The 27,797-nt window shown below is 38.8% G+C and overlaps 1 pseudogene; it reads right to left on the bottom strand.

The window, feature by feature from the left end:
• Window positions 1-399: 399 nt before the first annotated feature.
• Window positions 400-26,972, bottom strand: LOC126380435 (uncharacterized; annotated as a pseudogene).
• Window positions 26,973-27,797: the final 825 nt, after the last annotated feature.

Below are 27,797 nucleotides of genomic sequence, written 5' to 3'. Positions count from 1 at the left end.
AAAAAAAGGATTATGATAATTTAAATTATGACAAAAAAAATTATGCGTTTTAATAGAATCCCGTTTCAAGTAGTTAATGCCATCTGCGGCAAATCTACAATAAGTCACGTCAAAAAAAGAAACTTTACGGACAGTAGGATCGTCTATATTTTTCTTTTTTAAAATTAATATCTTTTCATTCGCAGTTTTAATTATATCATATTTTGAAATCCAATAATAGTCCATTGATTTACGTAGCGTGGTCACTCGACCTTCATTATTTGCCATATAAACTAATGTTGGGAATAGTCGGAGGCAGCCAGGAGCTCTTCAATGAAGCGTTTGATTATAAATTTAAAATACGTTTATTGAATTAAGTCGAAAATATGTTAATTACAAAACGTATGATCGTATGTCGATACAGAGGTCGAATGTCAAGGGCGAATAATGAAACGATTATTTTTCAAAAATTGACAGCTGATTTACGGAGACCGGTGTGAAGCGAGGCGCAAGAGCAGTCGGAGGCTCGAACGAAACGTGTTGCGGCGCGATCTTCGTTTAGCTTCATGCTGTATGAGTTGGTTCGTTAGTGAGCCGATAGATGGCGCTCAAACATGCCGGCCCCCTTGGAAGAACCCTGTTCTTTCAAAGGTCGCCTCCGTCTTGCTTTTCTTGGTCTTCGTCTTGCTCTTCTTTTACTGGGAGGGGGCAGATCTTAGAGCTGACACGTTGGATGATACCAGCTGCTGTGCGTATTTCTGCGACCCTGGATACGCCATCTCTTCCTGGGAATAAACGGGTTACTCTGTAATATGTCCTTAATTCACATTAAAACACGAAATTTGGTAATCGCATGTTTATTGAGCTGTGTAGCAAAATACAATGTGTCAATCCAAAACTACCCACTACTTAACTAATCTTATTTGTCAATAAGAGAAACAAGTATCTACCCACAATACCTACCACATACCTAAACTCATGTATATGACATACCTTTCCCCCAAGTAAACATAATCAGTATTTATATGACAACTAAACAAATGACATTCTTGCAGTAATATTAACCAAAACATTAATCTCTAATTATAAATTCTGTAACTTAATGAAATATAGAATAATATTTATAATTACACTAAAGACAATCATCCTAACATTAACTGTTTATTAAATGACCTAATTGACTCAAGTTCTAGGTATTCCTAGGATCTCCGCCCACGAGTCATCACTCGGAATTTCTATAATTTGATCAGGCTCTTCATTAGACGATGACTTATCCTTGTTACTTATCTCCCCCTTTTCTTCTTGTGGCCTTCGAGACTCTGATGAGATTTTTATAAGTTGATCAATATCCCTGTTGACAATGGAGCCATCTTCAGTTTCCACTTTGTAACTAGAGGGGCCAGTTTTGTCCAATATCTTGCCTGGTAACCATTTCGGACCATTTGTAAAATTTCTGTACATTACTCTATGGCCTATGTCCGATTCTCTGTTCTTCTTCTGATTATTTTCTATGATTTGCTGTTCAGTTCTTTTATGTTGAATGTGGTCCGGATGAATTACGTCCAATAAAGTTCGTAGTTTCCGATTCATCAATAGCTCCGCAGGACTTTGATGCGTTCCAGCACATGGCGTCGCACGAAAACTCAGCAGCATGTTCGGAATTTTCACATCCCATGTCAAATCGTCCATCTTTCGTATTTTGTCTTTAACTGTCTGAACCATCCTCTCCGCTAACCCATTGGTAGCAGGGTGGTAAGGTGCCGTTGTAATATGCCTTATCTTATTAGCATGTAGAAATTGCTTCATTTCTTCAGACACAAAAGCAGTTCCATTATCGGAAACCATTACCTCGCATAATCCGTGTGTCGCAAATACCATCCGTAAGTATTTAATTACCGTTGCAGAGGTGGTGTTGTTAACCATAAACACCTCGGGCCATCTAGAATATGCATCGACAATGATCAAAAAGTTCTTATTTCGGAAAGGACCGGCGAAGTCCATGTGTATTTTCGACCACGGTCTGGTAGGTGTGATCCATTCATGTTGAGATCGCGGAGGCATGTGACGGTTCTCAAGACATTTGTTGCACTGACCCACGAGCGACTCTACGTCTTCATTTAAATATGACCACCAAATGTAGCTTCTAGCGAGCGCTTTCGTCTCTACAATACCACTGTGAGCCTTATGAAGCGCTTGTAAAGTACCTGTACGTAGCGGTGGAGGCACCACTACACGGTTTCCCAGCAGCAGACATCCGTCTTACAAAGACAGTTCAGTGCGGTGTAACCAGTAAGTATGTAGGTCCGGCTCTCTAACCTTAGCAGGCCAGCCTCGCTGTACGCAATGTATTACTCGGGATAGTGTTTTGTCTTTCGCTGTTTCAGCCGCAATATGTTCTGCGTCAAAAAGGAAATCTTCGGGTTTTTCTGCCATAAGCAAAACTTCAGTAGGTTCGTTTTCAGATCGGTCGGGAACAGGTTGTGGCCATCTGCTTAAGCTATCAGCACTCCCTATTTGTGAGCCAGGTTTGTACCTAATGTCATAATCGTGTGATGTCAGCGCGATTGCAATTCTGGTTAAGCGCGGCGACAAGATGTTCGGTATCTGCCTTTTGGGATCGAATATACCAAGGAGAGGCTTATGATCTGTAACTACGGTAAAAGATCTTATTGTTAAATAATTGTGAAATTTTTGAATCCCAAACAAAATTGCTGTAGCTTCCTTGTCTAGTTGAGAGTAACGCCTTTCCGCTGAATGTAAAGTTCTGGAACTCATAGCCACGGGACGCTCTCTACCGTCATCCATCACGTGTGACAATACGGCTCCCACGCCGTATTCTGAGCTATCGCATGTCAGTATCAGAGGTTTGTTTAAATCGTAATGTACTAGTGTGGTATCGAATGTCAGTGCCTTTTTAGCGTGATCGAAAGCTCTTTGTTCCCGTTCTGACCAACGCCATACATGTGTCTTATCTAAAAGTCGGTGTAGCGGCTCGAGTATGGTGGCCTTGTGAGCTATAAATCTTTCGTAAAAATTATACAATCCGAGAAAAGCTTGTAATTCTTGGACATTCTGGGGTTCTGGGGTGTTCGTTATAGATTCAACTTTGCTTGGCGATGGATGAATACCCTCAGCATCAATAATGAATCCCAAAAATTCAACTTTCTCCTTGGCGAACCTGCACTTGTTTTTATTAAGGCGTAATCCCGCTTCTTTTATACGTTGTAAAACCGTGTCTAGGCGCTGGAGCATCTCAGGCATGGTACGACCAGAGATTATGATGTCATCAATCAGAACTGCGACTCCTGCAATTCCTGCTAGAAGCGCCGTCATCAGCCTTTGGAAAATACCGGGGCAGGCCTTCACCCCAAATGCGAGTCTATGTACGGTGTATAAACCCTTACAGGTATTTAAAGTTAACAGTTTCGCCGTATCGTGGTTGACCGTAACTTGCGTATAGGCACGGTCTAAGTCTAGTGTCGTGTAGAATTTTCCACCAGCTACAGCAGCAAAAACTTCATTAGCCGTAGGCATTGGATAAGTATCTGACTCCGTCGCTTAGTTGACTGTGCTGCGGTAGTCGCCGCATAACCGCACTTCACCTGACTTCTTTATGACTGGAACGACAGGGGTGGCCCACTCCGAGAAAGACACCGGTCGAAGGACGCCCTCATCTACCAGGCGATCGATTTCGTTCTCCACTCTATCTTTAACGGCGTACAGAACAGGACGAGCCTTAAGAAACTTTGGAGTGGCGTTCGGTCTCAAATGTATTGCTACGGGATCTCCACGGTAGGTACCGAGACCATCCTTGAACACCTCGTGGTGCGTAGCAATGATGTTTTCTAGCTCTGCATAATCTCCGTTAGATACGAAGTTGATATTCATCGTAATGCCTAAATGCATAAGCCAGTCTCTTCCTAACAGGTTAGGTCCACTTGCCTTAGCCACGAGTAACGACAGTTCATAGTCAATGTCCTTATATCGCACTGGTAGCACTGTCCGGCCAAGTAGATGTACGGGTGCGTTAGTCCACGTGCGCAAAAGTAGTGGCGCGGCATCGAGGCGGCGCGGCGGCAGCAGGCGCGGCTGTAATTGGCGCCAAGTGTGTTCGTTTATCAGTGTGTAGCAAGCACCCGTGTCGACCTGCAGAGTGACAGGTTCACCTGCCATCAACACCCGTATCTCGAAGGGTGGGATCCGACTCGTTGTCTGTACAGTATAAATGCCGTTTAAAGCGTATCTGTCCTCTTCCGTGAAGTTCATTTTACTCGCGTTTTTTTTTGAAATACAGATTTTTTCTATGTGTCCTTTTTTATTGCAATATCGACACGTCACATTGATAAATCGGCACTCGCCACCGTGTCGATCTCCACACCGATAGCAAAGGCGCGTCGCGGGTTGCGGGGCTTGGCTGGCAGCGGTGCTGGCGGTGCGCGGCACGGGGTGCGGGCGCAGCGCGTTGATGTCCATGGGCTCCGGCGGCGGCGCGGCCGCGGCCGGCGGGTCGGCGGGGCGCGGCGTCGGCGCGTCGCCGCCGCTGACGGCGTGACCCGCGTGTATCATCCTCACATCTTTACCCGCACTCTCCGCTGATTGCATAGCTTCGACTACATCTTTATAAGTCAGATTGTCTCGCTTTAATAGTTCGTACTGTAATCGGTCATCTCGCATACCACACACAAGTCTGTCACGTAACATACGTTCCAAATCACTAAAATTGCAGCCCGCACTGATCTTTCTAAGTTGAGTAATGTACTCGGCACTCGATTCGCCACGATTTTGGTCACGCTTATAAAACTTATATGACATAGATATCTCATTTGGTTTCGGGCTGTAATGTTTGGATAGAACTTCTACGGCCTCATTAAATGTGACTTCTGTAGCTTTGCGAGGCGTAATTAGTGCTAATAACGTTTCAAACACTTACGAACCACACACAGTAAAAAAATTTGCGCGCTTGACATTGTCTATTACGATTCCATTTGCCTCAAAACAAAACTTTAGTCTGTCGATGTAATTGTCCCAATTGTCTGTTTGTGGATTAAATTCACTGAACTTCACTGATTTCCGGTCCATTTTCACTAGTTTACTTCCTCGTCGCCAATAATAGGTCCTTAATTCACATTAAAACACGAAATTTGGTAATCGCATGTTTATTGAGCTGTGTAGCAAAATACAATGTGTCAATCCAAAACTACCCACTACTTAACTAATCTTATTTGTCAATAAGAGAAACAAGTATCTACCCACAATACCTACCACATACCTAAACTCATGTATATGACACTCTGCCCATCCTCCACTTCAACGGTGGCAGGTTGTCATCCTTGATTAAGACGAGACTGTTGGGACTGACGTCGTTTTTGTGTGTCTTCCATTTAGTCCTTATCTGTAATTCAGATACGTATTCTTTGGACCACCTGGTCCAGAAATGCTGCCGTAATTGCTCCAGCCGGTCATAGCGCCCCAGGCGGGTTGATGGCGTCGTGGCGAGGTCTTCTGTAGCAGGCGCCGTCAGCGCCCGGCCGCTCAGGAAATGACCGGGGATCAGTGGGAGGAAATCGTCGGGATCTGAGGAAAGAGGACACATAGGACGGGAGTTTAGGACGGCCTCGATTTGCGTCAATACCGTGCCAAACTCGTCGTGAGTCAAGTTCGCGTTCCCTACGATTCTACGCAAGTGATATTTACACGACTTTACTCCCGCTTCCCACAAGCCGCCAAAATGACGAGCATACGGTGGAATGAAATTAAATTTTATGTCGTTATTAGAAGCAAAATCTTATATCGCATTTGAGTTCTGAAAGATACCTGAATGCTCTCTTTCAGCCCCTACAAAGTTTTTACCATTGTCAGATAATATTTGACATGGTTTTCCGCGTCGTGCTATAAAACGTTTTAAAGCCATTATATAATCTTGCGTGGACAGACTAGCAACCAATTCTAAATGTACGGCCCTAGTTGTAAAACAAATAAATAAGCAAACGTAATTTTTAATTAATTTGGAACCCCTGCCTTTACGGTTTAATACCATCATTGGGCCCGCGTAATCCACACCGCAATGCATGAAAGGAAAGCTGCTTTGTAATCGTGATTTAGGTAAATTACCCATAATAGGTGTGAGTGTCTTTCCTTTTATGCGTGTGCAGGTTACACAGTTGTGAATTACCTGTCTAGTCAAATCCCGAGCTCCCAGCACCCACCATCTCTCACGCATGGCAAATACAATTACAAGTAATTTTTTATGTTCATATGTACACAACAACCGCGTAAATCGATGTTTACCGCACAATAACACGGGATGTTTTTTATTGTAATCAAAGTTTGAGTTGCAAAGCCTACCCCCGACGCGGATTATATTATTTTATCAATAAAAGTGTTCAAGCCACACACTTTACTAATACGATTATTATTTTTAATGTTAGGTAGTTTACGAAACAAGTTATCACGTTCATAAGTAAAAGATTGCTGTTGAGCTAATCGCGTTAACATTTGAACTGAGGAATCTACTATTTCATCTACGCTTAGTGGACCGGTTCGGCGGCGGCCGTGTTCGCTATGTTTATATGTGTGCGTGTTATGAATGAAACGCAGTACATATGCGCCAGCCCTTTGCAAACGATTGAAACAAGAAAATCTTTCAAAGTCAATTATGTTAGCAGATGCATGTTTCCAATATTAATTTTCTTAAAAAATAGTCTTTTGACTACTTTAGTTCACCTTTTCTCACGCGAGAGGGCGCGGATGTACAAGGCAGGACGGTTGATTCTGACAGCGGTCATTCGAACGTGGGTAGGCCTCTCGATAGTAGCGGATTATTGTAAAAATATATTAACATTTAATTAAAATCAAGTATTACACATCTGTATCTGCGTTTCTGTCTCAATTTTGCCCTGGTTTGTGTGGTAAAGTATAATAATTCAGAAGTGACAAGTATACTTACGCCCTCCGCGGGGATCTTAACAAATAGATAATGCCAGACCCACGTCCAGTATCCGCGTCCTCTGACGGTACACAAACTCCACCGAGACTATCACGCGCTCGTGAGCGCTCCACGGATAGAAGACGAACTCGGAAGTATAGGCGTAACAGGTCACGAACTAAAGAACTCCGAACATCGCGGAAAAGTAGAAGTCGGTCTCGACTGTCTCGCAAGCGACAACAGCGTTCTCGAAGACGCAAGAGTATTAGACGTGATTCTGTTAGCTCGACTTCGCCTGATATGGGTAAAACTCGGAAACGGAAACGTTTTGAAAATTCCACTACGTCATCTAACTCCTCAAGTACATCTTCCTGGTCAAGTGTATCAGACTCTAGTCATCGCGAGCGTAAGTCACGATCACGAACACGGCCCTACTCACGTAAAAGACAGCGGCGCAACCGCTCCCACCACGTGAAAAAGGATGGCGGTTTGATGGAAAAAATTATAGATGCTTTTAGTAGCCACGAACGCAATTCCTTAGTTGGAGTACATGACGTCATACCCAAATTTGACCCTAGTCTAAAAACTCAATCAACCCGAGCATGGCTTAAAAAAGTGAACGAGATGGCAACTATTTACAAATGGAGCGAAAGGCAGAAAATATATCATGCACTCTCGAAATTGTCCGGTTTAGCGCGTAGTTGGTATGAGGGACTATCGACCGTAGATCTAAATTGGAAGGATTGGGAAAGAAAATTGTTAAAGAATTTTCCAGACGATAGAAATTATGCGGAGCGATTGACAGAGATGCTTGACCGTAAAAGTCGTAGAGAAGAAACCTTAGAAGAATATTTCTTTGATAAGGCAAAACTGGTAAATCATTGCAATATCAAAGGCAAGGATGCCGTTGATTGTATCATACACGGCATTTACGATCATAATATAAGATTAAACGCACAGGGTGCTAATTTTAAGAGACCAAATAAGCTCCTACGATATTTACGCAGCATTTCAATGAGAACGAATAAAGATGTTATAAATAGAAAGTCTATATTGCATCCAAGGACAGGGGCTGTCCAGCCAAAAACTAACGAAAATATTAAAACAAATAGATCAGGAAACTCATCGAGAGTCATTCGTTGTTATAATTGTTCTGAAGTAGGTCACACCGTCCCTAGGTGTCCTAAGGAGCTTCAGAAGTGTACCAAATGTAATTTCATTGGTCACATTGCGGATCATTGTAGGAAAGATATTATGAACAAACACGAACGGCTTAATGTTCCCGCGATTGAAAATACTAAAGCAGTCAATAAAATACAGCAAACTGAAACCCAAAATCCCAAATCTGACATATACATAAAAGTAATTAAGGTTAATTCGACAGATAAAGAGGCTTTCATTGATTTTGGGAGCCAGTGTACCATGATGAAGAAAAGCTGTTTTCTAGATTTAAATCTAAAGTTGGAACTATCTAACTTACCCATATTAAAAGGATTTGCATTTGGAAGTATGCAACCTTTGGGACGTGTGCAAATCGAGGTATCTGTGGATTTTATTAAAGCAGATATTGACGCTTATGTCGTGCCGAACGAGTTTTTAAATTATGACGTACTTCTGGGTCAAAACCTAACTGAACGTGCGGATATTATTACACACAAGATAAGCACAAATCTGATTTTGTATTCTGAAGAGTCGGACATATCGGATTCCACTAAAATAAAACTTTTTGGTGCGTGCAAAATAAATTTCACCGGAATATGTAGTATAGATGTGAGGAGCGACTTAAGCGCTTCTGGATATGTCTATGTACCCGGGAGCTCTTGGTTCAAAAATCGACATGAACTAATGATATTGCCCGGCGTGTACCCAATTAAAGACGGAAAAAGTAAAATTGTAGCTATCAGCTTTACTAGTAATGTCATAACTATAGACGAGGGCCAGTTGTTAGCTCGAGCACGAATCCTACCAATAGATATGCCGTCTACTGAACACCCAAACGAGTTAGAGGTAAATCAAATTGAAAGTACATATAATCAAATTACAGACGCGGACTTTTGTAATATTAATGACATAACGATTGACATGCTTAATATTGGCCCTGACGCGACAGATATTGAGAAGAATGAGCTAGTTAAGCTGGTGAACGAATATCGGGACTGTTTCGCTCTTAACATGGATGAACTGGGCAAAACGTCGATATGCGAAATGCGTATTAAGTTGCTTGATGATACCCCAGTGTCATATAAACCATATCGTCTGCCGTATAGTGAGCGACTAATAGTTAGGGACTTGATTCATCAGCTGTTAGAGAATAAAATAGTACAGGAATCGGATTCATCTTACGCCAGCCCTATAGTCTTAGTAAAGAAAAAGAACGGCGAATATCGTCTTTGCGTAGATTACAGGGCCCTCAATAAGAAAACTGTCAAAGACTCCTACCCTATGCCAGTGATCGATGATCAATTAGGTTCAAAGATTCTTTATTCTCATTAAGACATGAAATAAGTCACTTACATGAGAACAGATTACAATAAAATAAATACTAATGTTCGCTCGTACAGAAAATTCGCAGTTAACTTCACAACTCACCACACTTAATTTATTTCACATTAAATTAAATTACGTTCCCATCACGATCCCTCCAAAAACAAGTTATGGTTGATATTTAATTATAATATATTGAGCTAATTTACGTTTAAAATCATTTAATGATTCGATATTTTTTATATGTGAAGGTAAGTTGTTAAAAAGTTGTGCGCCCTCGTAAGTTATCATCCGTTTGCCATAGTTTGTCCGGATTTTAGGTAGAATGACGTAGCTAGCCCGTCTTGTGGAGCGTTTAGACACTTGTTTGTTTTGGGTAAGTGAAAGTGATGTGTGGATTGTTTTACATAGTATTTTTCTTATGAGGATACATGTGCAGTGGGTGTATAACTGTTTTAAATTCATTAGGTTAGTTTGTGTGTATATAGTAGTTGTTGGTGTTAAGTAGTGATAGTGAAATAACATTTTTATTAATTTGTTTTGGATGACCTGCAAGTCAGAGAGACTGGTTTTGCTTGCAGTACCCCATATTTCAATGAGATATAACAGGTGTGATTTAACTAATGAGTTATAAATGGTCATCCGCACTTTTCGGGGTAGGCAGCGTACTATGCCACGCAAAGAACCCATTAGTGACGACAGCTTTTTTTTGAGGTAGTCAATGTGTAGCTTCCATGTTAGCTGACTATCAATATGAAGTCCTAAGTACTTTTCACCGCGTTTCTCTTGTATTGGATCGTTATTAATAGTTAAGGGTGGATATGTAGGTACGGGCTTGTTTTTCAAATTCAAATTCAAATTCAAATTATTTAATTCGGACAGTATCCATATATGTTAGTAACAAACAACTTATATTCTAATGTTAGTAACAACTTATACAACTTAAGCTAATACACACGCGCGACCCTTGGCACAGTAGCGTGCAGCTGCATCCAGCGCTTCAGCAGCGGGGAGTCCCACCGGTCTGCTAACACACTCAGGATACTGTTTGAGCTGGCGCGCACGCGGCGTAGCAAGGAGGCGCAACGTTTCCTCATGATTGTATAGAAGCAATTAATTTGCGCCTCTGCAAACATTAATGAGGCGCTGCAATAACGCGGCAGTCCGAACAGCATCCTGAATGCGTTATTATATTGAACACGCAGAGCTCCATAAGCTCGCTCGTTTTCGCTTTAAATATAACATATGACGTTTTAGAGATGTTGATAGTTAACAAGTTTGATTGCAACCAATAGTAGAGAGTGTCCAAATCCTTTTGTGCTGAATTAATAATATCACGTATAGACGAACCAAAGTAGAATAGGCACGTATCATCAGCATATAGAGTGATGTGTCCCTGTAATCCTAAATCAGTGACATCATTGATATAGACCGAAAATAACAGAGGGCCTAAGATCGAACCTTGTGGGACCCCAAAAGATATAGGACGAGGTTCACTTACATGTTCGTTGATTTTTACTATTTGCTGCCTATTCTTGAAGTAAGACTCAAACATTTTTAGCGCAGTACCTTTTATCCCAGTTAGGCTAAGTTTTTGTATAAGTTTGTTATGACTCACAGTGTCGAACGCTTTTTTTAGGTCGATAAAGATTCCCAAAACTATTTTCTTACCGTCGATGTTTTGTCTAATCTTGGTGATTAAATCTACGGTCGCGGCTAGGGTATTGCTTTTAGACCTGAAGCCAAATTGTCGTTCTGTTATGTAATTGATCTTAGTTAAGAAGGTTTCCAAGCGTTTGTGAAGAATATATTCAAGAATTTTTGAGAGTATTGGGAGAATTGAGATCGGCCTATAATTGCCTGGGTCGGTTTTTATGCCAGATTTGTAGATAGGAGAGACTTTTGCGATTTTAAGTGAATCGGGAAATTCTCCCCGTATAAGAGCTGCATTAATGCATTTAGTTAACTCTGGGACTATCAATGTTTTCAAACATTTGATGGCTTTAGTACTTATGCCATCTAAGCCATTACTTGAATTAGGGTCTAAGTTATCTATTATTTTTGATACTTCACTATCAGTAGTAGGTATAAAGTCTGTTAGTAGATTTGTGCAGTTTTTTAAACTATGTTGTGATGCTGTAGTATCGATGTTGTGAAAATGGGACGGGATTTTTTTAGCTAATAATGACCCTATAGATGAAAAGTAGTCATTGAAAGTATTGCAAATCAAAAGGGGGTCTATAATATCTTTTGAGTCATGTATGAGCCTAGGGAGAGCACAGCTAGTTTTGACTTTGTTGTTAGAGAGATCGTTAATAAGATTCCACATCTTCTTGGGTTTGGTGCTGCATTTCTTGAACTGGTTGTAATAATAGGAGTCTTTTGCCTCTTTGATCAGATGGGCTACTGCGTGTTTCTCTGTCTTGAATTGGTTTTCTAGAGCATCATTATCAGGGTGTTCTTGAAGTTTAGCCCATAGCTCGTTCCTCCGATTGATTCCATTGATAATATCTCGCTGCACCCAGTCTTTTTGTGGTAAGTTTAAAATTTTCGTTTTTGTTATTAAACTATGATCGATTTGTTTTTTAAGTTTTCGTTCAAATATTTCAAAGTTATCGTTTTCCTCTGCTTTAGCATTTTCAGCCTCTTGATAGAGTTGTTCGTAATTTAGCGCTTTATAACTAACGCGTTGTTTGCGAGGCGGTTTGTATTTCTTAAGCGCGAGGTGGATTTGTCTGTGGTCGGAAAATGAGGTTTCAATCAGTGCCATGTGGTAGTTGTCGTTCTTCAAACTGGTATTGACATGATCTAATATTGATTTCCTTGTGGTATCACTCCTTGTGTAGTATTTTTTATTGTTTTTATTCAATATTTTGCAACCTGCTGCATTTAGGCAATTTATATAGCTTTGTTTCTGCTTGGTTCTTGTTAAAAGATCAATATTAAAATCTCCGAAAAGAAGAATTCGTTTCCTTTGGTGCAGTTGTGCCTCAAGAGTGTAAATGAATTTTTCAAAATTTGTGTCACCAGGATTATAAATAAGACCAATGTTGAGTGAATACTTCTCAATTTTCAGCCATAAGTAATTATTTTCTCCATCGTAAGTAGACTCTAACAAACTATGTTTCAAGTCATTGTGGACGAATGCCGACACTCCACCACCTGTCCTATCGTCGCGACAATTGCAGTAATGGGTATAATTTGGCAGGCGGAATCTTTGCGCATGTTCTTCGGATTTTATCCAGGACTCGGTCAGTAATATTATATGTGTTGTGGTTGAGATGGATCTTAGTATACATTTAAGCTCATCAAACTTGTTACAGATGCTCCGTGCATTTAAATATAGAAAGTTAAGACAAGATTTTGTAGGATGTAGGTCTGCGTAGTTACTAATTATCTGGTATGTTGTACTATTATTGGTAGGGTCATTATTACTTATTAGTTTTTTTGAGTAGTATTTACGATTCTCGGTATGCCCTTTATGTATTTTATAGTAAGGTCCTTTTCGCCATCGTTTTGTCTCCGAGTTAGCTCAGATTTTAGATCTTGTAATTGTTTGCGCTGATTGGGTGTTTCATCGGAGTACATTTTCATGCTATCGGGTAACTTATCCTTGTTTCGTAAGAGCTGTTTGGCGGATTCAGGTTTTTCGAAACAAATCTTTACCCTGCGGTTCTTAGTTGGGCTATATTTCCCGATACGGAAGATATCAGTCGGCTCCGGTACGTCTTTAAAGTTGTTGTTGATAATGCGAAGTACATCTGTTTTGTCCTTTGATAACCGCTCTTCATGGTTGTATGAAGTCTGCTCAGGGATTCCCGCCAAAATTATATTTTTCTGTCGGCTGGTACGATCCTGTATTTCTTGCAGTATTTCCTCCATGGGCTGTGGTTCAGATCCAACTTGATATTTTGCAGCTGACACAGATGTCTGGAGATGATTAAGGTCTGAAGAGACTAGGTTTAGCTTTTCTTCACCCGAGCGAACCTTGCTTTCAAGTTGAGATACATTTCTTTCAATTAGCTTTTGATTGACCGATAGGCTGGAGACTGATGACTTAATATCACTTATTTGTGATTTGACATCCATCATACTTTGATTCATCGTGTTCATAGCTTGTTCATGGGACAATTTCATGCTAGCAACTTCGTTTTTTAAATCTTGAATATTTTCGTGTATTTCCTTTGAAGTAATTTCATTTGATTCAATTAGCTTTTCAAGTAAAGAAGCGATGCCTGACATCTCTTCACGTAGCATCTTGGATTCGTAGGTGCAGTTACATCCATGGTCTTCAGGTTGCTTCCTTTTTCGAATAGTGATTTGAGGATCCGTGATCTCTTTTTGAAATCTAGATAGGTCTGGTTGAGATTGAGACCCCGCTCCAGGGGGCGAACGTAGTGGATTATTCATATTTATCGTTTAGTCAAGTAACTTGCACGGTCTAAACGCGGCACCTTACCGAAACAATGACCGCTGCGGTCAGTCTTGCTGAGACGGAAATTATGCAGTCTTCTCGTTCTTACGTAGAAGCGTGTGGCGCCCTCGTGCGGCACGTTCCCGTTAATTCCACTCGCTTGCAGCTTCAGAAAGATTTTAAGTGCACTCTTGAACTTGATAAAAAATTAACTCAATCTATACCAACTTAAAGTGACTTTTACAATCAATACTTTTTAAGTAAAATTGATTAAACCTAAAACACGTCTGCTCTGTACGACGACCACTAGAATCTCGATTCATCAATTAGATCGACTAAATGGCAAAAAATACTTTACCAGTTTAGATTTAAAATCAGGTTATTATCAAATTCCTATGAGTGAACAATCGAGACATATAACGGCTTTTATAACCCCAGATGGCCACTACGAGTATACCAGAATGCCTTTCGGTTTGGTCAATGCTCCGGCTGTCTTTCAGCATATGATAAATAAGGCACTCGGAAAAGATAGATACGACTTAGCGATACCGTACATGGATGATTTATTATCGCCAGCTACTACGGTTAAAGATGGCTTGACTAAACTAAGAATAATATTAAAATCATTACGCGAGGCCGGCCTCACACTGAATATCAGTAAATGTTTCTTTTTTCAAACCAGTTTAGATTATTTAGGTTACGAGGTGTCTCAGGAAGGCCTAAGGCCCGGGAAAAGAAAGATTAATGCAGTTGCTTCTTTTCCCGCACCTACAAATGTCCATCAGGTACGCCAATTCGTGGGCTTAGCTAGTTTTTTCCGTAGGTTTATCCCAAACTTTGCGAGCATTGCAAAACCGCTGACTTTATTAACTAAAGCTAATACGCCATGGATTTGGGACATGGCTCAGATTAACGCATTTGAAACTTTGAAAACTAAATTAGTAGAGAGGCCATTATTGGCATTGTACGATCCGAACTATATTACTGAAGTGCACTGCGATGCGAGTAAGTTAGGTATCGGTGGAATTCTACTGCAAAAGCCCGACGACAAGTCACCACTAAAGCCAGTCGCGTACTACAGTAAGCAGACCACTAAGGATGAACAATTTATGCACTCGTATGAACTGGAAACACTTGCGGTTGTCCTGAGCCTTAAAAAGTTTCGTACATACTTAATAGGCCTATCATTCAAAGTCTATACTGACTGCAACGCTCTGAGATCGACTCTCACAAAACGAGACTTAGTGCCAAGAATTGCCAGATGGTGGCTCCTGCTTCAAGAATATAATTTTTCTATAGAATATAGACCGGGAGATAGTATGAAACATGCCGATGCTTTAAGCAGGAATCCACTTTCTGCCAACGATGACGATAACTTGGCCGACGCAAGAGAATTTGACGTGCTCAAGGTAGACGTATTAGATACATCAGAGTGGTTGCAAGCGGTACAGATGACCGACTCAAAGCTAAAATCAATAAGAGACATTTTGAATCATAATAGTAAAGAGATAAAAGACATAATCGATAACTATACACTAAAAGATAATAAGCTGTATAGGAAAGAGGGCGACTCGTTGAAATGGGTTGTACCAAATGCGGCAAGGTGGCGAATTTGTCAATTAAATCACGACGAAGCCGGTCACTTCTCTGTTGATAAAACTTTGGACAAAATCAAACAAAATTATTGGTTCCCGAAAATGAATCGGTTTGTACGCAAATATGTATTGGCTTGTCTTAATTGCGCGTACAACAAGGGCTCAAGTTCTAAACGTAGTGGGTACCTACATCCAATACCCAAGGGCAGCAGCCCATTTCATACCATGCACATGGACCATTTAGGTCCATTTGTTAGGAGTAAAACCGGTAATACCTATATATTTGCTATCATTGATGGATTCAGTAAATTTATTTTCATTAGAGCGGTGAAAAATTTAAAAAGTAAAACCACAATTAAGGTTTTACAGGAGATATTCGACACAATTGGTTGCCCCAAAGTCTTGATATCTGATAGGGGTACAAGTTTTACATCCAGGTCATTCAATAATTTCATGAAAACTATTGGCGTAAAACATATTTTGAATGCCGTGGCTACTCCGCGAGCCAACGGTCAAATCGAGCGGTACAATCGGACAATATTGGATTCGTTAGCCGCTTCAAATCATGGTCTCGACGAACGCGAATGGGACACGCATGTTGGAAAGGTCCAGTGGAGTCTCAATAACACCATAAATAGGAGTACGGGAACAGCGCCGTCTGAAGTGGTGTTTGGTAGGCGAACAACTAGTACAAAAGAAGGAACTATTCAAAATGCCCTAAATAGCGATGATGTACGAGACGTTGATAGGGAGAAAATTGATACGACAGTAAAAGAGAATCTAGAAAGAAACCGGATTGCAATGAAGAAAAATTTTGACAAGAGCCGTGCACCAACAAAATTCTTTAATGAAGGAGATCTCGTTATGATTCCTAACCACAATTTACCAGCGGACGGGAAGAGCAAGAAGTTACTTCCAAAATTTCGGGGTCCATTTAAAATAACTGCTGTTCTAAATAATGACAGGTATCAAATCACGAGCATACCGGGATTCTCAAAGAGGACGTATAAAAGCATATTCCCAGCCGATCATTTAAAAAAATGGATCACTTTTAATAACGAAGCCAAACAGAATGACGAACGTGAAACAGAAAGTTCTAGTGACGACTCTGAGAGTAGGGAGACAATGACCGGACAACAGGACAATGACCAATAGTAAATCGACGGGTGACTATAAAGTAAAATATCTTCCCCAACCTTACCTTCTTCTATCCTGACCCTTTTGTTACAGGCTTGAATCTCACAACAAAACGTGATACAGGCCAATTCAGACAATTATGACACAATATGCCTACAAAACAAGAAACAACAATGAAAATACAATAACAGAAATTAAGAAGATATGAAAAGGAAAATTATTTATAGAAAAATACATATTATATGATTGTGATAATAATAATAACAATATTACCTATGATGATGACTACAAAAGTATACTACGCGCTGTATCTTGCTCTATGTATGATTAACGAGGATAAGATCAGCGTACGTAAAAGAAAAAGTTATTTTTTTATTCGTATAATATTATTAAAGGGTGAAAGGTATACCGAAGTGCAAGCGGTGCTCACATTATATTGTGAAAGGTATGCCGAAGCACAAGCGGTTCTCACCAAACTATTAAAAAAATAAATAAACTAAAAGTAAGTATTCACGGTATTATGTGGAAGGTATGCCGACGTACAAGCGGTGCCCACAATACCGGTGAAACATGTATATTCTAATCTGTTGGTGACTGTTCTAGTACTTGGTCGTCAACGTCACAGCATGCTTATTTTAGGATGATTATACTCTAGCGAGTGGCTGGGGGTTGTCTAGGTTATCTTATTAGATGATATTTAGGGATACTTACAGGTGGAATTATATGTATGTGGGTTATATAACTTATTCATCATTGACTAGAATCTTAAGAAATCTCAAAACAGATACATAACATATTGCTTCAAGCTGGCCCACGTGTATGAGTATTGTTAAATTGTGTTTTATGCATTTCAGGTACTCTCGAAACGACGGCATAGAGTTTCATAACTAAATAACAACTCAGGAGGATTACTTCAAACATTTAGCAATTGTCTCAAATATAGTATCTAGCCCTTTGATACCATCATCGTAGTGATATTTTGTAATCTTCTTTAACTAGGAAATTATCCATAATGTACCTAGCTATTTTTATTCTTTTAATTATATACTAAAGTAGATTACACACAATTAAGATTAATATTTCAACACACAATTCGTTATTTCATGTTCATTACACAACTGACGTTCGAATGGCCGACAGGGAATGGGGACATTCCCAATAACAGGACGGCCGTCTGTTAGCAGATGCATGTTTCCAATATTAATTTTCTTAAAAAATAGTCTTTTGACTACTTTAGTTCACCTTTTCTCACGCGAGAGGGCGCGGATGTACAAGGCAGGACGGTTGATTCTGACAGCGGTCATTCGAACGTGGGTAGGCCTCTCGATAGTAGCGGATTATTGTAAAAATATATTAACATTTAATTAAAATCAAGTATTACACAGCTGTATCTGCGTTTCTGTCTCAATTTTGCCCTGGTTTGTGTGGTAAAGTATAATAATTACGTTATTATTACTTGACTGAGTGCAAACCAAATTAATTGTTTCCGATTTTACCTCCGGTAATTGATTACACGTCGGTTCATCTACACTTTGTGACCAGGTCGAGGGATGATCACGTAAAAAGTTAGGGCCACACCACCACAACTTATTGTTTTCGGTTTGTAATGAGTCTAAATGCACTCCTCTAGACAACAAGTCCGCGGGGTTTTCTGTGCCTTTCACATGCCGCCACACCGTGTCACTCGTGAGATCGTTTATTTCGCTAACTCTGTTTTGCACGAAAGTTTTGAGTAAAAGCGGGGACATTCGCAACCAACCCTGCACTATCGTGGAATCTGTCCAAAAGTAGACTTTATCGAAAGTTAAACGAAGAGAATTATGAGATTAAACGAACTTACCTGTAAGTGAAGTTCTATCTCAATTATACGAAGCTCCTTGTTCGAGAGGTTTTTAACAGTGTAGTCTACGTCTTATGCTCCAGCATCGTCACAATTTTCAAAGCTCATATCCAAAGCTAAAAAAAAAAGTTAGTTTCCCGCTTCCTGAACGCAGCTGTCAACTAATGTCATTATGTTTAAAGCATGTTTCATGGACAACTCCATCACCTGTGGAATCTTTAGGGCGGTATATTAAAATTGAAGGGAGGGAGTCCTCTCGAACAAGGAGCTTCGTATAATTGAGATAGAACTTCACTTACAGGTAAGTTCGTTTAATCTCATAATTATACTCGCTCCTTGTTCGAGAGGTTTTTAACAGTGTAGATGTTCAAAGTTTAGTTGGGAATGAAACATTTAAATTGAAACGAGTACCAATAATATGATTATTCATTAATGAATAAAGTACATTGTTATCACAAAAGCTAATTAAGCTGCCCATGACTTTAATCCCAATAAAGGCAGTCAGAGGCACAGCCGTCGCCTGATAAACTCAGCGCGGCGTTCCACCAAACGTTTTGATATTATCATGTAAAAAACAATAAGAATAATAACTGTTCGCTAAACAAAGTTTCACCAGTTCTCAAGAATGGAATCGATATTAGTATGTTATATATGGTTATACTATACTGTACTAGAATAGATACATAGTTCTAAATAATAAAGTTGAAGTTGAGCAAGTACATTAAATACCTATTTCACATTACTATCAATTTCACAACAAAAGAACTACACAAGAACAAATTTCTGATGGAGCTCAACATCAAGATTGGCTATAAGAGCCTCACAGGGACCTCACCATAGAGCACATTTCCGAAGCTCTTGAACAACAACGATAGTTATAGTCGAAAGGACTGTGAGACTTCATCATATAGTATAACACTCATTTTTCATTGGCACACCAAGGGTTACAATAATTATCAAAGTTACACATTATTTGTTTACATACATAAAAGAAAAAGAAATACATAAAGAAGAAAGGGTAATGACGAGGGCACCCAGACACAAGATTGATTGTAACATCCTGTGCTAAGTTGGCAATTGTTGTCGACATTGAGTAGTTAAATGAATCCTAAGACAACATGTCAAATTGATTAGAGAAAATACAAATATAAGTGCAAGTAAGAATTTCGATACATTTATTCAAATGACCTTTTTCATTAAAATATTCAGAACCACTGAACTAAACTTTCCTCTTTATTATAAGATATTGTTAAATGAGGCTGAAAGTATAAAAAGGGGAAGTGCATTTACATTATGTACTTGTGTGGTAATTATCTCCGTAATAATTAAGATTTTGTTTTTATTAAAATAGATTACCTGAGCCCACGTTATTGTGTATTACCTAATATCGACCATATGGGCTTGGTAATAATATTTAGTATATTTTTTTATGTGGTAATAATAAATATAACTTGTTGTGGATTTTTTTCCTATTCCTCTATGCAACCTTTCACCCACCAATCAGATGATAGAACAACGTACACACAACACATTAACACACGTAACATTGTTTACGCAGCTATCTCTTTAGTGTAATAATTATTGAATTTGTTTTTAGGACAGTAATAGTAACGTCCTATTATTTACTGGAAAAAATAAATAAATGAATAAAACATATTTTACCCTTAGGTATGCAGTTACATATAAGGATAACATTAATTTATTAATTATCGGTCGTGTAGGTATATTATCATCGTTCGTAAAAATCATCCTTTCCTTTAACCTAACTTAACATGATCCTGTTGTTTACACAGGGATTCCTTCTCGTACCCATCCTGAAGATTTAATATGTCAGGTTATTTAGTGAAGGGACCTGCCTGATTTACGTTACAACACTAACCGAAAAATAGGATAAACATATATTTATCATGAAAATATTATTGTTACTTCTCCACTGCAGTTTGGTTCCGATTGATTAAGTGGAGGGACATTATTGTTGTAATTTTTATATTAATTGTAAACTGTGTTTTGGGCTGATCAGCAACAACATAATAAATCTGCAACAACATAATTTAGAGAAAACGCTAATGGTGATGTAAGTTATATGTTACTAATGAACTATTTTTCCTTCCTTTTCACCTATGAGTTAATAATAAAAAGGGCAACTATTCTATCTAACCGAACTAGGTATCAAAATTTTACAATTTCGAATGTAATACTTGAAGGAAATTTTCATTGAAGTTATAATATTATCAGGTAGGTACCTCAATTTAAACTGAGATTAGTATTGTTATTCCTGATTAACAAAGACAGGATTTGAATCCCATGTCTTAATGATAATGCTAAAACTTTTAGTGATGGACATTCGGAATTAATTTTACCAGAATTTTGAAAAAGTAAATATCATAAAGGTATATTTGCTTGTGCAAATTTTCCCATTATAACTTTATAGGGAATTCTTCCTCCTCATGAGGTACTATTCTTAAACGGCCTTGCTGCCTGGGCCACTGTTGATACTAATGGCTGTGAGACTGCTAACACATCTGGTTGTAGCTCTGCTACTACTGCTGGCTGTAGGGCTGCTGTTACTGCTGGTTATGGCACTGCTGATCATGACTGGTTGCATCACTGCTTTTATTGCTGGCTGTGGGGCGGCCTGCTGATACTGTTCCTTGTGGGCTTTCTGTTCATGCTGTTGGCTGTGGGGCTGCCTGCTGATACTGTTGTCTCTGTTCCACAGATCCTGTTGCTATCTCGTTTACTCACTCTTCGGGCAATGTTATTCATTATTATTTATGTGCTATTTGAATTTTATGGTGTTGGTTGAAAGAATTTAATAGCAGTATTCTCTAACCATGTCTTGTGTACAGTTATCTCTTTTGAAAGTAATCTCTGACATTACATACTATTAATACTTTGATTTCTAGCACAGTTGAATCATCTGATAAAGATGTAAAGGCCTGTGATGATGAGGTTGATTAATAGAACAGAGGCTTTTAGGTTTTGAATTGTCGGTTATTTCTTCAGAATTTGTACTCTCATTATTTTATAATAATCAATTTGACATAATAGTCTATTGTTTCTCAGCATTAGTCTAATCTTGAGTTTCAACATGGGTAGGTAAGCCCCGACAATTCAATGGTTTATCTTCGATTCCTCAAGTGACAAACCAAACATGGAAATAAAAGTATAAAAAATAGTTGGTTTATGTTCTAGCTATCTACTAGCGTTTAGCAAAAGGCGATACTTGTAGTGGTAGCTTTATGTTATTTGAGTTGATACCATCAAGTCCATTGTCTATCCTCCAAGTGATAGCTCTAGGTATGGAAATGAGAAATAGGTATATAGCGCTTGCCAATGCCGACCATAATCGTGGTAGCTCTTATATTAATAGGGTTCATACCATATAGTCCATTGTCTATCCTCTAAGTGATAGCTCTAAGTATGGAAATGAGAAATAGGTATATAGCGCTTGCCAATGCCGACCATAATCGTGGTAGCTCTTATGTTAATAGGGTTCATACCATCAAGTCCATTGTCTATCCTCTAAGTGATAGCTCTAAGTATGGAAATGAGAAATAGGTATGTTAGCGCTTGTCAATGGCGACTTTCTTAGTGGTAGCTCTTACATTCATTGTGTTGATACCTTCAAGTCCATTGTCTATCCTCTAAGTGATAGCTCTAGGCATGGAAATGATAAATAGGTATATTAGCGCTTGGCAATGGCGACCTTCCTGGTGGTAGATCTTTTGTTAATTAGGTTGATACCATCAAGTCCATTGTCTATCCTCTAAGTGATAGCTCTAAATATGGAAATGAGAAATAGGTATGTTAGCGGTTGTCAGTGGCGACCTTCCTAGTGGTAGCTCTTATGTTCATTGCATTGATACCTTCAAGTATATTGTCTATCCTCTAAGTGATAGCTCTAGGTATGGAAATGACAAATAGGTATATTAGCGCTTATCAATGGCGACCTTCCTAATGGTAGCTCTTATGTGCATTGTGCCTTTAAGTCCATTGTCTATCCTCTAAGTGATAGCTCTAGGTATGGAAATGTAAAATAGGTATATTAGCGCTTAGCAATGGCAAACTTCCTAGTGATAGCTCTTATGTACATTAAGTTGGTACCATCAAATCTACTGTCCATCCGCTAAATGATAGCTGTAGGTATTAAAATAAGGCATAGGTATATTTGCGCTTTGCAACAGTCTTAGTGGTTGATTTTTATGTTAATAGGGTTGATACATCAAGTCCATTGTCTATCCTCTATTGTGATAGCTCTAAAAGGAAACAAATAGTTTGTCTATTCTCTAGTCAGACAGTTCACTACTAGTGCTTAACTAGGTGACTCTCCAAGTGGTGTTCTCTTGTTGGTTAGGTTGGTACCAATAATCATCACCCATACGTTGGAAGCTTGAATTATCATAAGATTAGAGTAATTTGGAAGAAATTGCTTACTATAATAAGGCTATCTTTTGCCTGTACTCTCTTAACACTCTTTCTGTTTTTATTGTTAGGGTATATTATCATCATCTTATATTGTAAGTATCATTCGGAGAAGATAACATTATTAACACCACTTAACAGAGACTGTGAGAAGGGATATTATGTACTGTTATAATATATATAATATCATTTTTAAGTATGGTTATCTTGTAGTAAACCAATTATAATCCTCTAAATGTTTTAAGTGTTATCTTGAATAAGTTATGTATCTTGTCTACCAATGGTGTAGATGACCTCTGTGATATCGAGTACTACTGTGTCATAGGTACTTCTTGATGAACAGGGTAAACATGAAGTGCTTCTGTCATCTAATTATCTGAACTTGTCAAATTATTTCCGAGTTAATTATTTACTTTTCTATGCCATTCTGCGGTTATATTTCACTGGTTCTCTTTGTTTTATAATAAAACTGCTCATTTCATTCGCTGATAGTAAGTTATCAACCGCAACATAAGCCAAGAACACGAATTACAAAAAGAAACAAAATTGTTTTTTTTTTTTTTTGACAGATGAAAATAAAAACGCGGCAATCAGGGACTGAAGTGATTTTCGAATATTAAATTACTAAAGTCAAGACTGTATAGTCCTCAGATCTTTGCCTGCCTTATATAAGGCGAATTTAAACAACATCAACATCGGAATAAAGTATAACTTTTAAATCACTGTTATAACACGAACACGATACAATTTTAATATTATTATTATTTCTGTTAATAAAACTAGTTACTTTTATTAGTAATAAGTACCAACTTAAGTTACTTCTTTGAATGTTAGGATTATAAAATTATAACCTCAAAAAAGTAATTTGCTTTCGACAATAAAAGGAATTAAATTGAATTGATTATAATTATATCTTCTCTTGTTTTAGTAGATGGATAATGTTAAGACTTACCAGTTTAATCCACATTTTGTTTTATCAAAAAGAACTTACGCTCGTCGTCATCCACATTTTTTCTTTGGTACTGTTTCTAGCTTTTTTAGAGAAAAAAGCACTTGATTATGTAAGTAACAGATTTTTCGCACTATATCAATCATGTTTTTGTATTAAATATTAGTTTTCAATAAGTTTATTTACGGAGGCGAAGTGATGCGCCGGTGCACAAAAACCGTAATGACATTAGTTGACAGCTGCGTTCAGGAAGCGGGAAACTAACTTTTTTTTTTTAGCTTTGGATATGAGCTTTGAAAATTGTGACGATGCTGGAGCATAAGACGTAGACTACACTGTTAAAAACCTCTCGAACAAGGAGCGAGTATAATTCATTATTTTCTTGTACAGCTTAGCACCGATTAGCGCTCCGCATAATTCTAATCGCGGGATACTAACTGCTTTTAAAGGAGCGACTTAAAATACATTTCATCATATTTATTAGACCACCCTAGTCCTAACGTTTTCGATTGACAGTGTTCACCTATAGTCAAGTCGCGGGTACATTCAGGAGTGGGATCGTGATTAAACGTCCATTTACGTAAAGGTAAACAAGCACCTTTGTAATACCGTATACGTTTTCTTACAAATTTCCGATAAAGTATCAAAATCGTCGTGTCCCGTTATCAAATTATCCACGTAAAAATCATCGTTAATCACGCGCGCAATGACGTCATCGCCACACTCCTGTGCCAACTGCTTTAAACACCGTATACTAAGGTAAGGAGCGGACGCAGTGCCATATGTAACGGTGTTCAAACGGAATATTTTGATGGGTTCATCGCGATTTGACCGCCAGAGGATAAGCTGTAAGTTACGTTGATCTGATTTTATAAGAATTTGCCTGTACATTTTTTCAATGTCGGCGCAAGCTACGTATCGATATTGCCGAAAACGGAGTAAAATTTAAAATATATCATTCTCAAAGGCGGACCCACGTGTTGAATGCCGTTAAGCGACTTATTTGAAGTAGTTACCGCACTAGCGTCAAATACGACCCTCAACTTGGTAGTACTACTCCCTTCGCGGTACACGCCGTGATGTGGTAAAATGTAGTACGGTTTATTTACATCTTTAATATCGTTAGTTAAAAAACTCATGTGGCCTAAATCTTCATATTCACGAATAAAATCGGAGTATAACTGTTTATAATCAGGTAAACAATCTAACTTTTGTTCTAAAGACGAAAAACGATTTTTTGCAGTGAGATATGAATCACCTAGAACGTCTGCCGATTCTCTAAACGGAATTTGTACGATAAATCGTCCGTGTTCATCGCGTTCAGTGGTTTCTGAGAATATGTTTTCACATATGCGTTCCTCTTTAGAAAACATTTGAGGGACGGGAAGTATCTCCTCCAGCTCCCAAAACTTACGTAATTGACAATTACTTTGACTGAAATTACATTGAACGTTAATATTATTATGCGTTTGTTCACGTATCGTATTTACTCGACCGGATATGATCCACCCCACCTTAGAATCTTGCAGGAATGGCCCTGAATCGAGTTTGATTTTATTATCGTTTAACAGGTCCCAGAAAATATCCGCGCCTAACAACAAGTCTATCTCGGACGGGATATTGAACGAAGGATCTGCGAGTTGAATGTGGCTAGGTATGCTTATAGAATCACTATCAACGTATATCGAAGGTAACTTCGAAGTGATACTTGGCATAACCAAGCAATGTAAATCGGTATTGAAATCGTATATTTTTGAACGTATATTAACATCGCATGCGTGACTAGACTGTGACACCGTAAGTCCTACGCCACTTACACGTATAGTGGACTGTATAATAGGTAACTTTAAACGTTTACATAAATTTTCCGACATAAAACAGTTTTGGCTACCGTTGTCTAAAAGCGCGCGAGCAGTTTGATAATTGTTATCAGAATCGCGGACCTCCACCAACGCGGTAGATAGCAAAACCGGTTGCAATGCAGTCGTATTAGAAGTGAGTGCGCTACACCCCGAGTCAATAATATCACAATTAGCTGTTTTGCTTACGCAATGCAAAGCAGATGATTGCAGTAACGTATTATGATTGACACCTGGTTGCGGCACATTTATTGAACGGTTTGAATTATGAGCGTTATTATCAGCGTGTAACAAGGTATTGTGCTTATTTTGGCATAATTTGCACGGATCAAAAACGCAGTCATTTAAGGAATGACTGTTTGTACTCATACGTATACAATTTGGACAAAGATTTTTATCTTTAACTACCTTCAATCTATCTTGCACTGATAAATTAAGAAAACTTGCACATGAATAGAGTGCGTGTGTATCGTTGCACAAAGGACACGAATGGGAACGTTTACCGTTATGATTGCCACTCGCACCTTTACCAGAGTTGGTATGAGAAACATAACTATGTGTGTGTTGTACGTTAAACTGTTTTTTGTGATGCTCTTGTGAATGTTTAAAATCGTTATTAGGTTTAGCGGTTTGCGTATTGTAATTAGAACGCGCTTTGTATATGTCGAGCATATCAGCCCGGTTTTTCAAAAAAGCTAGCAAATCGTTTAATTTTATTTGTTTTGTCGAATCAGAAAGCAAAGTACCTTTGTGTTGTTCCCATTCACGTTCCGTGGAAGGATCTAGTTTAGACGCTAACAAATAAACTATTAACGTGTCCCACGAGTCGGTAGGTTCGTTTAAAGATTTTAAAGCGCGTAAATTACGTAAGGTCGTGTCGATTAGCTTTCTAATTTGCATCGAAGATTCTTTTACAATAGGAGGAAAGTTAAACAAGGATTTAACATGGTTATGTACCAACAAACGGTTATTGTGAAACCTATTTTCGAGTAGTTCCCACGCGTGAGAATAGTTCGGTGCTGTAAGCTCCAAAGCGCTAATTACTTGTAACGCAGAACCAGTAAGAGATGATCTCAAATAATGAAATTTTTGGATCGGATCTAGATCACTACGGCTGTAAATCATGGTGAAATAGGAATTACGGAATTCCAACCAATGATCGTACGAACCGTCAAAGGCGGGTAACTTGATCTCGGGTAATTTAACAACTACCTGTCCACGCGAAGTGCTTCGAGAAGACGTCGGCTCAGCCTCGTCCTTCTCGTTTAATAAACATTGTGCTACTGCTACAACTGAATAATAAGCACTTTCAAAGTCTTCCCTATACTGCGAATGAGATGCTAAATCAGATTCATCCGAAATCATTTCGATTTTACTTTGAACATGATCAAATTCTTTATAATTATCAGACGCGGCTTTAATTCGCATTTTTAACTGAATTTTTTGAACATAGTCTAACGTATTTTTATTTAAATTATTAACGAACTTTTCAAAAAGAGTGATTTTTGTTTTAATGGTACCGCGCTGTTTTTTAAGCTCACGAATACGAATTGTAACGTCTAATTTAGGCGAAATAGGTCGTTCTACATGTCTAACGTCTAACCGCGGGGAAACAGACCTTTCAGGTACTTCCAACTCATGCTCACTAATCATTTTGACGGCTTATAAAGATACAAGAGTAAAGCACTTACAGTTTTCCAGAAAGCTGCTGAGGGCCTTCACGTACTGCACTGAAATAAATACGACACTGGTATTAACGCAAATCAAAACGGAGGAGGAGGGAAAGAAAGGATTTAACGGTCTGACCGGATGATGACTGGCAGTCTTGCAGTGGGTTATCTCCACAGGCCAACTCGACGCGACGTCCTTCTGCGATTACGACTTCTTCCTCCCAAAGAGACTCCCGTGGGTAACTTCTCCAAGCTTCTCTCTACGTCTTCTGCTATTCTGGGTCGCTGATTCTTGATCGTATATCCGGCGAAGATGGACCAATTTGTTGGGAATAGTCGGAGGCAGCCAGGAGCTCTTCAATGAAGCGTTTGATTATAAATTTAAAATACGTTTATTGAATTAAGTCGAAAATATGTTAATTACAAAACGTATGATCGTATGTCGATACAGAGGTCGAAAGTCAAGGGCGAATAATGAAAAGATTATTTTTCAAAAATTGACAGCTGATTTACGGAGACC

Source organism: Pectinophora gossypiella, chromosome Z (assembly GCF_024362695.1).
Source record: "Pectinophora gossypiella chromosome Z, ilPecGoss1.1, whole genome shotgun sequence".
NCBI classification, from domain to species: domain Eukaryota; kingdom Metazoa; phylum Arthropoda; class Insecta; order Lepidoptera; family Gelechiidae; genus Pectinophora; species Pectinophora gossypiella.
Note: the sequence above shows the minus strand (reverse complement) of the source record. Positions and strands in the feature narration are given on the sequence as shown.